Source organism: Colobus angolensis, unplaced genomic scaffold (genome assembly GCF_000951035.1).
Source record: "Colobus angolensis palliatus isolate OR3802 unplaced genomic scaffold, Cang.pa_1.0 Scaffold383, whole genome shotgun sequence".
NCBI lineage: Eukaryota > Metazoa > Chordata > Mammalia > Primates > Cercopithecidae > Colobus > Colobus angolensis.
Window position 1 is genome coordinate 2,062,034 of NW_012117188.1, and position 11,688 is coordinate 2,073,721.

Here is an 11,688-nt window from a genome sequence, read left to right on the forward strand (position 1 = left end):
TCTTGTGCCAGTTTTCAAAGGGAATGCTTCCAGTTTTTGCCCATTCAGTATGATATTGGCTGTGGGTTTGTCATAAACAGCTCTTATCATTTTGAGACAAGTTCCATCAATACCTAGTTTATTGAGAGTTTTTAGCATGAAGGCTGTTGATTTTTGTTGAAAGCCTTTTCTGCGTCTATTGAGATAATCATGTGGTTTTTGTCCTTGGTTCTGTTTATGTGATGGATTACGTTTATTGATTTGTCAACATTAGACAATGTTGAACCAACCTTGCATCCCAGGGATGAAGCCAACTTGATCATGGTGGATAAAGTTTTTGATGTGCTATTGAATTTGGTTTGCCAGTATTTTACTGAGGATTTTCACATTGATGTTCATCAGGGATACTGGTCTAAAATTCTCTTTTTTGTGTGTGTCTCTGACAGGCTTTGATATCAAGATAATGCTGGCCTCATAAAATGAGTTAGGGAGGATTCCCTCTTTTTCTATTGATTGGAATAGTTTCAGAAGGAATGGTGCCAGCCCCTCTTTGTACCTCTGGTAGAATTCGGCTGTGAATTCATCTGGTCCTGGGCTTTTTTTTTTTTTGGTTGGTAGGCTATTAATTATTGCCTCAATTTCAGAGCCTATTATTGGTCTATTCAGGGATTCAAGTTCTTCCTGGTTTAGTCTTGGGCGGGTGTATGTGTCCAGGAATTTAGCCATTTCTTCTAGATTTTCTAGGTTATTTGCATAGAGGTGTTTATAGTATTCTCTGATGGTAGTTTGTATTCTTGAGGGATTGGTGATGATATTCCCTTTATTATTTTTAATGTGTCTATTTGATTTTTCTCTCTTTTCTTCTTTATTATTCTTGCTAGCAATCTATCAATTTTGTTGATCTTTTCAAAAAAAAAACAGCTCCTGGATTCATTGATTTTTTGAAGGGTTTGTTGTGTCTCTATCTCCTTCGGTTCTGCTCTGATCTTAGTTATTTCTTGCCTTCTGCTAGCTTTTGAATGTATTTGCTCTTGCTTCTCTAGATCTTTTAATTGTGATGTTAGGGTGTCAATTTTAGATCTTTCCAGCTTTCTCTTGTGGGCATTTAGTGCTATAAATTTCCCTCTACACACTGCTTTAAATGTGTCCCAGAGATTCTGGTATGTTGTGTCTTTGTTCTCGTTGGTTTCAAAGAACATCTTTATTTCTGCCTTCATTTTGTTATGTACCCAGTGGTCACTCAGGAGCAGGTTGTTCAGTTGCCATGTAGTTGAGCGGTTTTGAGTGAAGTTCTTAATCCTGAGTTCTAGTTTGATTGCACTGTGGTCTGAGAGACAGTTTGTTTTGATTTCTATTCTTTTACATTTGCTGAGGAGTACTTTACTTCCAACTATGTGGTCAATTTTGGAACAAGTGCAAAATGGTGCTGAGAAGAATGTATATTCTATTTATTTGGGGTGGAGAGTTCTGTAGATGTCTATTAGGTCTGCTTGGTGCAGAGCTGAGTTCAAGTCCTGGATATCCTTGTTAACTTTCTGTCTCATTGATCTGTCTAATGTCGACAGTGGAGTGTTAAAGTCTCCCATTATTATTCTATGGGAGTCTAAGTCTCTTTGTAGGTCTCTAAGGACTTGCTTTATGAATATGGGTGCTCCTGTACTGGGTGCATATATATTTAGGATAGTTAGGTCTTCTTGTTGAATTAATCCCTTTACCATTATGTAATGGCCTTCTTTGTCTCTTTTGATCTTTGTTGGTTTAAAGTCTGTTTTATCAGAGACTAGTATTGCAACCTCTGCTTTTTTTTTGCTTTCCATGTGCTTGGTAGATCTTCCTCCATCCCTTTATTTTGAGCCTATATGTGTCTCTGCATGTGAGATGAGTCTCCTGAATACAGCACACTGATGGGTCTTGACTCTTTATTCAATTTGCCAGTCTATTTCTTTTAATTGGGGCATTTAGCCCATTTACATTTAAAGTTGATGTTCTTATGTGTGAATTTGATACTGTCATTATAATGTTAGCTGGTTGTTTTGCCCATTAGTTGATGCAGTTTCTTCCTATCATTGATGGTCTTTACAATTTGGTATGTTTTTGCAGTGGCTATTACCGGTTGTTCTTTTCCACGTTTAGTGCTTCCTTCAGGTGCTCTTGTAAGGTGGGCCTGGTGGTGACAAAATCTCTCAGCATTTGCTTGTCTGTAAAGGATTTTATTTCTCCTTCACTTATGAAGCTTAGTTTGGCTGGATATGAAATTCTGGGTTGAAAATTCTTTTCTTTGAAAATGTTGAATATTGGCCCCCACTCTCTTCTGGCTTGTAGAGTTTCTGCTGAGAGATCCGCTGTTAGTCTGATGGGCTTCCCTTTGTGGGTAACACGACCTTTCTCTCTGGCTGCCCTTAACATTTTTTGCTTCATTTCAACTTTGGTGAATCTGACAATTATGTGTCTTGTGGTTGCTCTTCTCGAGGAGTATATTTGTGGTGTTCTCTGTATTTCCTGAATTTGAATGTTGTCCTGCCTTGCTAGGTTGGGGAATTTTTCCTGGATAATATCCTACAAAGTGTTTTCCAGCTTGGTTCCATTCTCCCCATCACTTTCCGGTACACCAATCAGACATAGATTTGGTCTTTTCACATAGTCCCACATATCTTGGAGGCTTTGTTTGTTTCTTTTTACTCTCTTTTCTTTAAACTTCTCTTCTCACTTCATTTCATTAATTTGATCTTCAATCACTGGTACCTTTTCTTCCACTTGATCAAATCAGCTACTGAAGCTTGTGCATGCATCACGTAGTTCTCGTGCCATGGTTTTTAGCTCCATCAGGTCATTTAAGGTCTTCTTTTGAAAAGTCTAATCTTTTTCAAGTTTTTTAGCTTCCTTGTGATGGGTTCAAACATCCTCCTTTAGCTCAGAGAAGTTTGTTATTACCGACCTTCTGAAGCCTACTTCTGCCAAATCATCAGAGTCATTCTCTGTCCATCTTTGTTCCATTGCTGATGAGGAGCTGTGATCCTTTGGAGAAGGAGCACTCTGGTTTTTAGAATTTTCAGCTTTTCTGCTCTGGTTTCTCCTGATCTCTGTGGTTTTATCTTCCTTTGCTGTATGATGATGGTGACCTACAGATGGGGTTTTGGTGTAGGTATCCTTTTTGTTGATGTTGATGCTATTCCCTTCTGTTTGTTAGTTTTCCTTCTAACAGTCAGGCTCCTCGGCTGCAGGTCTGTTGGAGTTTGCTGGAGGTCCACTCCAGATCTGTTTGCCTGGGTATCACCAGCGTAGGCTGCAGAACAGCAAATATTGCAGAACAGCAAATATCGCTGCCTGATCCTTCCTCTGGAAGCTTTGTCTCAGAGGGGCACCTGGCTATATGAGGTGTCAGTTGGCCCCTAGTGGGAGGTGTCTCCCAGTTAAGCTACTCGGGGGTCAGGGACCCACTTGACGAGGCAGTCTGTCTGTTCTCAGAGCTCAAACACCATGCTGGGAGAACCACTGCTCTCTTCAGAGCTGTCAAACCAGGATATTTAAGTCTCAGAAGTTTCTGCTGCCTTTTGTTCAGCTATGCCCTGCCCCCAGAGGTGAAGTCTACAGAGGCAGGCAGGCCTGGTTGAGCTGCAGTGGGCTCCACCCAGTTCGAGTTTCTTGACTGCTTTGTTTATCTACTCAAGCCTCAGCAATGGTGGATGCCCCTCCCCCAGCCAGGCTGCCACCTCACAGTTCAATCTTGGACTGCTGTGCTAGCAGTGAGCAAGCCTCTGTGGGACCTGCTGGGCTGGGCACGGGATATAATCTCCTGGTGTGCCCTTTTCTAAGACTGTTGGAAAAGTGCAGTATTTGAGAGGCAATGTCCTGATTTTCCAGGTACAGTCTGTCACGGCTTCCCTTGGCTAGGAAATGGAAATCCCCTGACCCCTCACACTTCCTGGGTGAGGCAGTGCCCTGCCCTGCTTTGGCTCACCCTCCATGGGCTGCACCCACTGTCCAACCAGCCCCAGTGAGATGAACAAGATACCTCAGTTGGAAATGCAGAAATCATCTGTCTTCTATGTCAATCATGCTGGGAACTGCAGACTGGAGCTGTTCCTATTTGGCCATCTTGGAATGGACCTCAGTGCAGGGTAATATCTTAAAGGAAATGAGAAGTTTTTTTTTTTGGTGGTTGTTTTTTTTTATTTTGAAATGGAGTCTCACTCTGTCACCCAGGATGGAGTGCAGTGATGTGGTCTTGGTGCTCTATAAGCTCTGCCTCCCAGGTTCATGCCATTCTCCTGCCTCAGCCTCCTGAGTAGTTGGGACTACAGGCACCCACCATCATGCCTGACTAATTTTTTGTACTTTTCTTTTTTTTAGTAGAGATGGGGTTTGACTGTGTTAGCCAGGATGATCTCGATCTCCTGACCTCATGATCCACCCACCTCGGCCTCCCAAAGTGCTGGGATTACAGGTGTGAGCCACCATGCCTGGCCAGAAATGAGAAATTTTAAGAGGTGGGCTAATGGCTTGTAACTTACATGGAAGAGGTTATGAAAGGACGATAGAATGGAATGAGCCTGTGAAGCTGGAAGGAGGTATTTTCCTTGGTCTAAGAACCATTTGCCTTGAGTGGGGAGGGATTGATAGGTGGAAACTTCAGTGGGAGAGTAAGTAGGAAGCCTTGCAGCAGTACAGCCCAGGTAAGCTGCTGGGACTGATGGGTGTCAGGGTCAGTACAGGTAAAAGCAAAGAGAGGCTGGGATGAGGGGTGCAGGGGAATAGTGAAAAAGCATCTTTAAGATCAAGAATGGAATAGTGAGTTGTGGAGGGAGGTATCGAGGACAAAAGAGTGTACGGCTGGGCGCGGTGGCTCAAGCCTGTAATCCCAGCACTTTGGGAGGCCGAGATGGGCGGATCAGGAGGTCAGGAGATCGAGACCATCCTGGCTAAAACGGTGAAACCCCGTCTCTACTAAAAATACAAAAAAAAAACTAGCCAGGCGAGGTGGCGGGCACCTGTAGTCCCAGCTACTCCGGAGGCTGAGGCAGGAGAATGGCGTAAACCTGGGAGGCGGAGCTTGCAGTGAGCTGAGATCCGGCCACTGCACTCCAGCCCAGGCGACAGAGCAAGACTCCCTCTCAAAAAAAAAAAAAAAAAAGAGTGTACAGGTTGGGCAACACAGGTTGGATAGGCAAAACAATTTGGTTGATAAGGCGCAGATCCTGAACCAACCTGTAAGACTTGTCTGGTTTTTGGACAGGTAAAATGGGGGAACTGTAAGGAGATTTTGTACACTTTAGAAGCCCATGCTGTAGCCGGCGAGTTATAACACACTTTTACCCCCTTAAAGCCTGTTGTGAGATGGGATACTGGCATTGAGCAGGTTAAGGGTGATTAGGTTTTAATGGGATAGTAATGGGTGTGTGATTGGTTGCCAGGGAGGGAGTAGAGGTGTCCCATACCTGTGGGTTAAGGTGGGGGTATACAAGAGGAAGATGCGAAGGAGGATTTGGGTTGGGAAGAAGGGCAGCAATGAGATGTGACTGTAGTCCAGGAATAATCAGGGTAGTGGATAATTTTGTTAAAACATTTTGACCTAATAAGGGAACTGGGCACATGGGGATAACTAAAAAGAAGTGCATAAAAGAATGTTGTCCAAGTTGGCAACAAAGTTGGGGAGTTTTAAGAGGTTTAGAAGCCTAGCTATCAATATCCAGAACAGTTATGGAGGCACGGAAACAGGCCCTTGAAAAGAAGGCAATGTGGAGTGGGTAGCCTCCGTATTGATTAAGAAGGGGACAATGGATTTACCCTCCACTGTAAGAGTTACCCAAAGTGTCTGGGATGGTCGAGGAGCCTTCCTAGGTGATCAGGCAATGATAGTCTTCAGCCGCTAAGCCAAGAAGATCTGGGAAGGAGTCAGTCAGAGAGCCTCGGGCCAGAGTTCTAGGGGTTCTGGGAGTGGCTGCCGGGTGAGTTGGACAGTCCGATTTCCAGTGGGGTCCCACACCGATGGCACTTGGGTTAGGAGGAATCTCGAGCTGCCGGCATTCCTTGGCCAGTGGCCAGATTTTCGGCACTTGAAGCAAGATCCTTGGGGAGGAGGTCCTGGAGGAATGCCTGACCACTGTAGTTTAGGCGTTTTGAAGTTCTTGCATGCTGGAGATGTAGCTGGGGTTTCTCTCATAGCAGAGACAAGTAACTGCAACTCAGAAATATGTTACCATTTGGCTGCGTCTTTTTTATTATTGTACATCTTGAAGGTGAGGTTAATTAAGTCCTGTTGTGGAGTTTGAGGGCCAGAATCCAATTTTTGGAGCTTTTTCTAATGTCAGGAGCAGATTGGATAATAAAATGCATATTGAGAATAAGACAGCCTTCTGGCTTCTCTGGGTCTAGGGTGGTAAAGCCTCTAAGGGTTGTTGCCAAATGGGCAATGAACTGGGCTGGGTTTTTATATTTGATGAAAAAGAACCTAAATGCTAACTGATTTGGGAGAGGTCACATGAAGAAAAAGGAGCATTAACCTTGACTATGCCTTCAGTTCCAGCCACCTCTCTAAGAGGAAATTGTTGGGCAGGTGGGGGATGGCTAGTCACAGAATGAAACTGTAAGCCAGACCGGGTGTGAGGAGGGGAGGTGATAGAAGGATTATAGGGTAGGGGAGCAGAGGTTGACAAAGAATTGGGATCTGGCTTGTCCTGGCAAGGAGCAGCCTGGAGAGGAGGGGAGAGGTCAGGTGGGTCCATAGAAAAGGAAGATTTAAAGGACTCAGAGCTTGGGGTGGAGACTGAAAGAACAGACAGGAGAGAAAGAAGAAAGATTTGGGATGAGTCGCATTGGGAGCAGAGACTAGGGAGGGACCAATGTGTAAAAGAAGGGCCTGAACGTCAGTCCCCTTAGACCATTTGCCCATTTTTCGACAAAATTATCTAGATCTTGTAGGATGGAGAAATCAAAAGTGTTGTTTTCTGGCCATTTAGAGCCATTATCAAGTTTATATTGGGGCCAAACTATGTTGCAGAAGAAAATAAGTCGCTTAGGTTTTAGATCAGGTGAGAGTTGAAGAGGTTTCAAGTTTTTAAGAACACAGGCTAAGGGGGAAGAAGGAGGAATGGAGGGCAGAAGGTTGCCTATAGTAAAAAGGTAAGTTTAGAGAAAAGAGGGATAGAGACACGGAGAGAGGGGGGTGGTCCTTGAAACCCAGAGGAGGTGGCACTTGCCATCAAGGTGGAGGATCAAGGCAGGTATGCCTGCAGTGATCTAACACCTCTGGAATGAGGGTGAATAATCAGGCAGGCACCCCCATGGTGATTAGACACCAAGGGAAGACTGTCTTCATGACTCCTTGACTGGAACTGGAGTTTTGGATTCACAAATAAAGTGCATCTCCTCTGTCTCTACCAGAAAAGGAAAGGAACTGAAATTAAGGGAAGGGAGAGATTGAGGGTGGCACTGAAATTGAAGGAGAAAGAGGTTGAGGGATAGTGAGAGAGGTTGGAGAAGAGAGTAAAAAGGCCTCTTACCCAATTTAAAGTTGGTGAGGTGTTTCTTGGGCCAGTCTGAGGACCTGAGGCCATAGGTGGATTTTCTCATGGAGCAAAGAGCAGGAAGACAGGATTGATCTCCGATCCGAGTCATGGCACCAAATGTCAAGCACGTCTGTGTGAAGAGAGTCCACCAGCAGGCTTTGTGTGAGCAACAAGGCTGTCTATTTCACTTCAGTGCAAGTGGGCTGAGTCCAAAAAGAGAGTCAGCAAAGGGAGATAGGGGTGGGGCAGTTTTATAGACTGGGGTAAGCAGTGGAAAGTTACAGTTAAAGGTGGTTATCTATTGTCAGCAGAGGAGGGAGTCACAACGTGTATAGTGGGGAGATCATAAGACTCATTGTCCAGAAGAATGTCATGAGATCTATCAATCAGTTGGGACAGGGCAGGAACAAGTCATAATGGAATGTCATAAGGTTGGTCAATCAGTTGAGACAGGAGCTTGCTGTTTCACTTCTTTAGTAGTTTTGGGTTGCCCCAGACTTCTTGGCTCCTGCAGGCCACTTGGACGTATATGTGTAGGTTACTGGGGTTACAATGGCTGAACTTTGGCTCAGAGACCTGACAGTGAGTAGGTTTAATGAGATGAGGAATCCTCTTGGGCTGACTTGTAGACCTATGCCCAACTTTAACATTAAATCCTTCCCCAGTAAATTAATTCCTGCTTCAGGGATTAATAAGAACTGAATACAAGCTGAGTGATCCTGGTATCTAACTTCTGTGCTTTATAAAATTTTTGCTCTAAATCCTTCCCCTTTAACCCTGGAGACTAAAAGTTCCCCTGAGGAGGGGACAACAGTAGATACGAGGAAACAAACAGAAGAGTGAGCAGCCCCTGAATCGACTAAAATGGTGATAAGCTCATGGTTAGGTCCCACCTCCAAATTTATCAAGGGCTCCTGGTGGGACTCAAGATAAAAGAGACAGAGCCCCTGACCCCCCTATTCTTCCTTGAAAGTCATGAGTGGAAGGGCTTCTTTCTCTTTTCTTAATTCAGGACATCTTCTCTTGAAGTGGCCTGTTCTTCCACATCTATAGCACCTATCTTGTCCTTCCTCCCTCTTAATTCTAGGATTCTTTAACCCTGTTCCCCCATACTCTTTAGGGGGCCTGGTAGACAAGGACCTTGATCTTCTAGATGGAAGCTGGGCTTCCTTTAAAAGAGGGTTCGGACCCTTTATATTTTCTGGCTCCCTGGAAGCTCTGTCTAGAAGTATTTGGGTTTGGAGTCATTTGCTGGAAGGTGAAAACATGTTTTGTCTTTTGTTTCTGTTTTTCTTCATCCCTTTTCATGTATACTTTCTGAGCTCCCCTGAGAAGCTCATTTAGGGGGCAATCTTCCCAATTGTCTATCTTTTGAAACTTTTTTGAAACATCTGGCCAACAGACTCACTCCAATTTAGTGACAAATTGGAGTTTTGACATTCCTTGTCCAATGGGATCATCCAAATTGAGGCCTGCATATTGCCTCATTTGCTCCCTCAGTCTGTCTAGGAATCTCATAGGCCCTTTGTCCTTTTCCTGTTGTATATCAAGTGCTTTGGAAAGATTTTGGGTTTGGGGTACTGATTCCCAAATTCCTTTTATTATCATCTCCCTTAGGTCCTGCATATTTTCCTGGTGATCTGCATTGTTATTGTCCCACCAGGGGTCTCAGGTGGGGAATTTCTGGTCCGTGGTAGGAATGTTTTCACTGGGAGGGTGCTCACATTCCCAAACTACCATAGCAGCCCTATGAATTATACCACCTTTTGAGGTGAGGTTCAATTTCCCCCATTGAAAATTTCTTGCCTTTTGGGGTGAGGCTCAAATTCCCCCACTGGAAATTTCTTGCCTTTTGGGGTGAGGCTCAATTTCCCCCACTGGAAATCTCTTGCCTTTTCTACTACTGGAGGTTTGTGTGAGGTTCAATCCCCCGCAATAGGGATGTCTCACCTCTTTGTAACCTCTAAACTACCCCGACCAAGGAATACTTCACTGCCCCACTGTGGTTTTCTTGGTCCCAACCACCAAGGAAATACTTTACCAGCTCCCACAGCTTCTCTTTCCTTGGTTTGTGCACAGAATCATCGCTGCAGTATGTGAGAATCCTTTAAGCTAGGTTGCTGGCCAGTTTATTTTTTTTCACGTTACTGAGAGCTTGGGTTATTCCTCGTACTGGGTGGATTCTGATTTCTCACCCCTGAGGCTGCCACAAGGTTCCTGTCATCACACCCGGCTAATTTTTGTATTTTTAGTAGAGATGGGGTTTCCCCATGTTGGCCAGACTGGTCTCAAACTCCTGATCTCAAGTGACCTGCCCTCCTCGGCCTCCCAAAGTACTGGGATTACAGGCTGAGCCACCACACCGGGCCGGCATGACCTGTTTTAATCCGTGCAAACATGTGGCTACTTGCACTACAGCCACAAATAGGTGTAGTGCACATTTGCCCTTTTTTCTCTTGACTTCTTAGTATGTGGATCTCTTTTCTATATTTAGAGAATTCCCTATGAACATTTCTTGCTGTCTTCCTTCCACAATAAGAAGATGGGAGCAACAGATAATCACTTTCCCAGATCACCTAACAGTTGGAAAGAAAGCACATGACCTGGGTTCAGCCAGTCAGATGTGCCTAAGTGGAACTTTGAATCTGAAGCTAGTGTTGGAAAGAAGCAAGCCAAGTGGACAGTTTTTTCTGACAATGGCTGCCATAGCTGCCCTGTCTGCCCTGTCTGCCCTGTCTGTTATCTAGGGGCAAAGGCCAGGAGAGTATTCAGGACCAGTGATGCAAGCCACAGCACCAGTATCCTGCAGGGGGGATAGGTCTTTCCTGACTGGCATGATTATCAGGACAGCTGCTGTGCTGAATGACCAGCAACCCTTCCTTTCTGCCCATTTTCTAGACCTGGTTCTTCAGCCTTCTTAGAAATTCTGAGATGCCCAGTATCATTTTCATAAATCCTTTTTCTGTTTAAACAAGTTGGAATTGGTGTCTGATACAATGACTGTCTAACCATGTCTAACTATGTCTATGGTTGCACCTTTTGAAATTTCTGTACATAATTTTATGTTAAAAAAAAAAACATGCAAATGAATGAACAAAAATCCTTTTGTCATCTGCTGCCAAGGTGCTGAGTTCTTCCAAGGAAGCTAAAGCTGACTTGGAGTGAGGCCCTCACTTGATCTCACAATGAGCACCACTCCCAGCAGCATCAGCCCCATACTCGCCTGCACCATGGACTCTGTCTCTGAGCTCACCTGCATCTACCCAGGCCCCATTCTGCATGATGAGGTGACCATCATGGAAGATAAGATAAATACCACCATTAAAGTAGCTGGTGGAAATGTTGAATGTTTCTGGCCTGGCTTGTTTGCAGAGGCCCTGGACAATGTCAACATCAGGAGCCTCATATGTGATGGAGAGGCTGGTGGACCTTTGCCAGCACCTGGTGCTGCACCAGTGGGAGGTCCTGCTTTCTCCACCACTGCAGCCCAAGCTGAAGAGAAGGAAGTGGAATCAAGGAAAGAAGAATCCAAGGAGTCTGATGATGTATGGGCTTTGGTCTTTTGTTGATGAAATCTCTTTTGTAACATGTTCAATAAAAAAACCAAACTCTCAAAAAAAAAAAAAAAAAAAAAAAACCCTGTTATTTCTTGACCGATATAGGCCTAGGAGATTATGAAGATGGGATTTTAACTGATATGTGTTATATCCAACTATACCTGTGTTTTTTATCCATCCTTGTGAAATCCAGAAAACTAATGTGAATATGGCTTGGACCTTGTTGAAGGGAGTGGCACATGGAGAGCATCACTGTAAAATACTCCTGGCCTTTCCATACCCACTTACTCCCTCCTTTTCTAAGAGGAAAGACTGATTTACCTAATTTAAGGGTTGGAAGAAGAAACCAGGAAGTTGTGGCCCAGCCCATTCCCCTCTGTCTTGGGAGCCACCGCCAGGCTGTGTTTCCCTTACCGTGTAGTAAGCTTGGAGTACCAGCCCTGCCCTTCTGAAAGAGGCTTGTCCTGGTGCACCCTTGCCTGTGCCTGGGAGGGTGAGTCTGCAATTCAGAGGTTTAGCGTTAGGAAGCCCACTGATACTGTACACACCTGGACCATGTCCTTTACTTTGACTCTTAGCAGGAATATAGGCAATACTTTAGTCTCACTCGACAACCTTTTAAGAACTTGACAGGAGAAGAGGACAGT

General features: G+C 44.5%; 1 pseudogene; it reads left to right on the forward strand.

Annotated features, from left to right (window-relative positions):
- Nucleotides 1-10,714: 10,714 nt before the first annotated feature.
- Nucleotides 10,715-11,053, forward strand: LOC105520666 (annotated as a pseudogene).
- The last annotated feature ends 635 nt before the right edge of the window (nucleotides 11,054-11,688 follow it).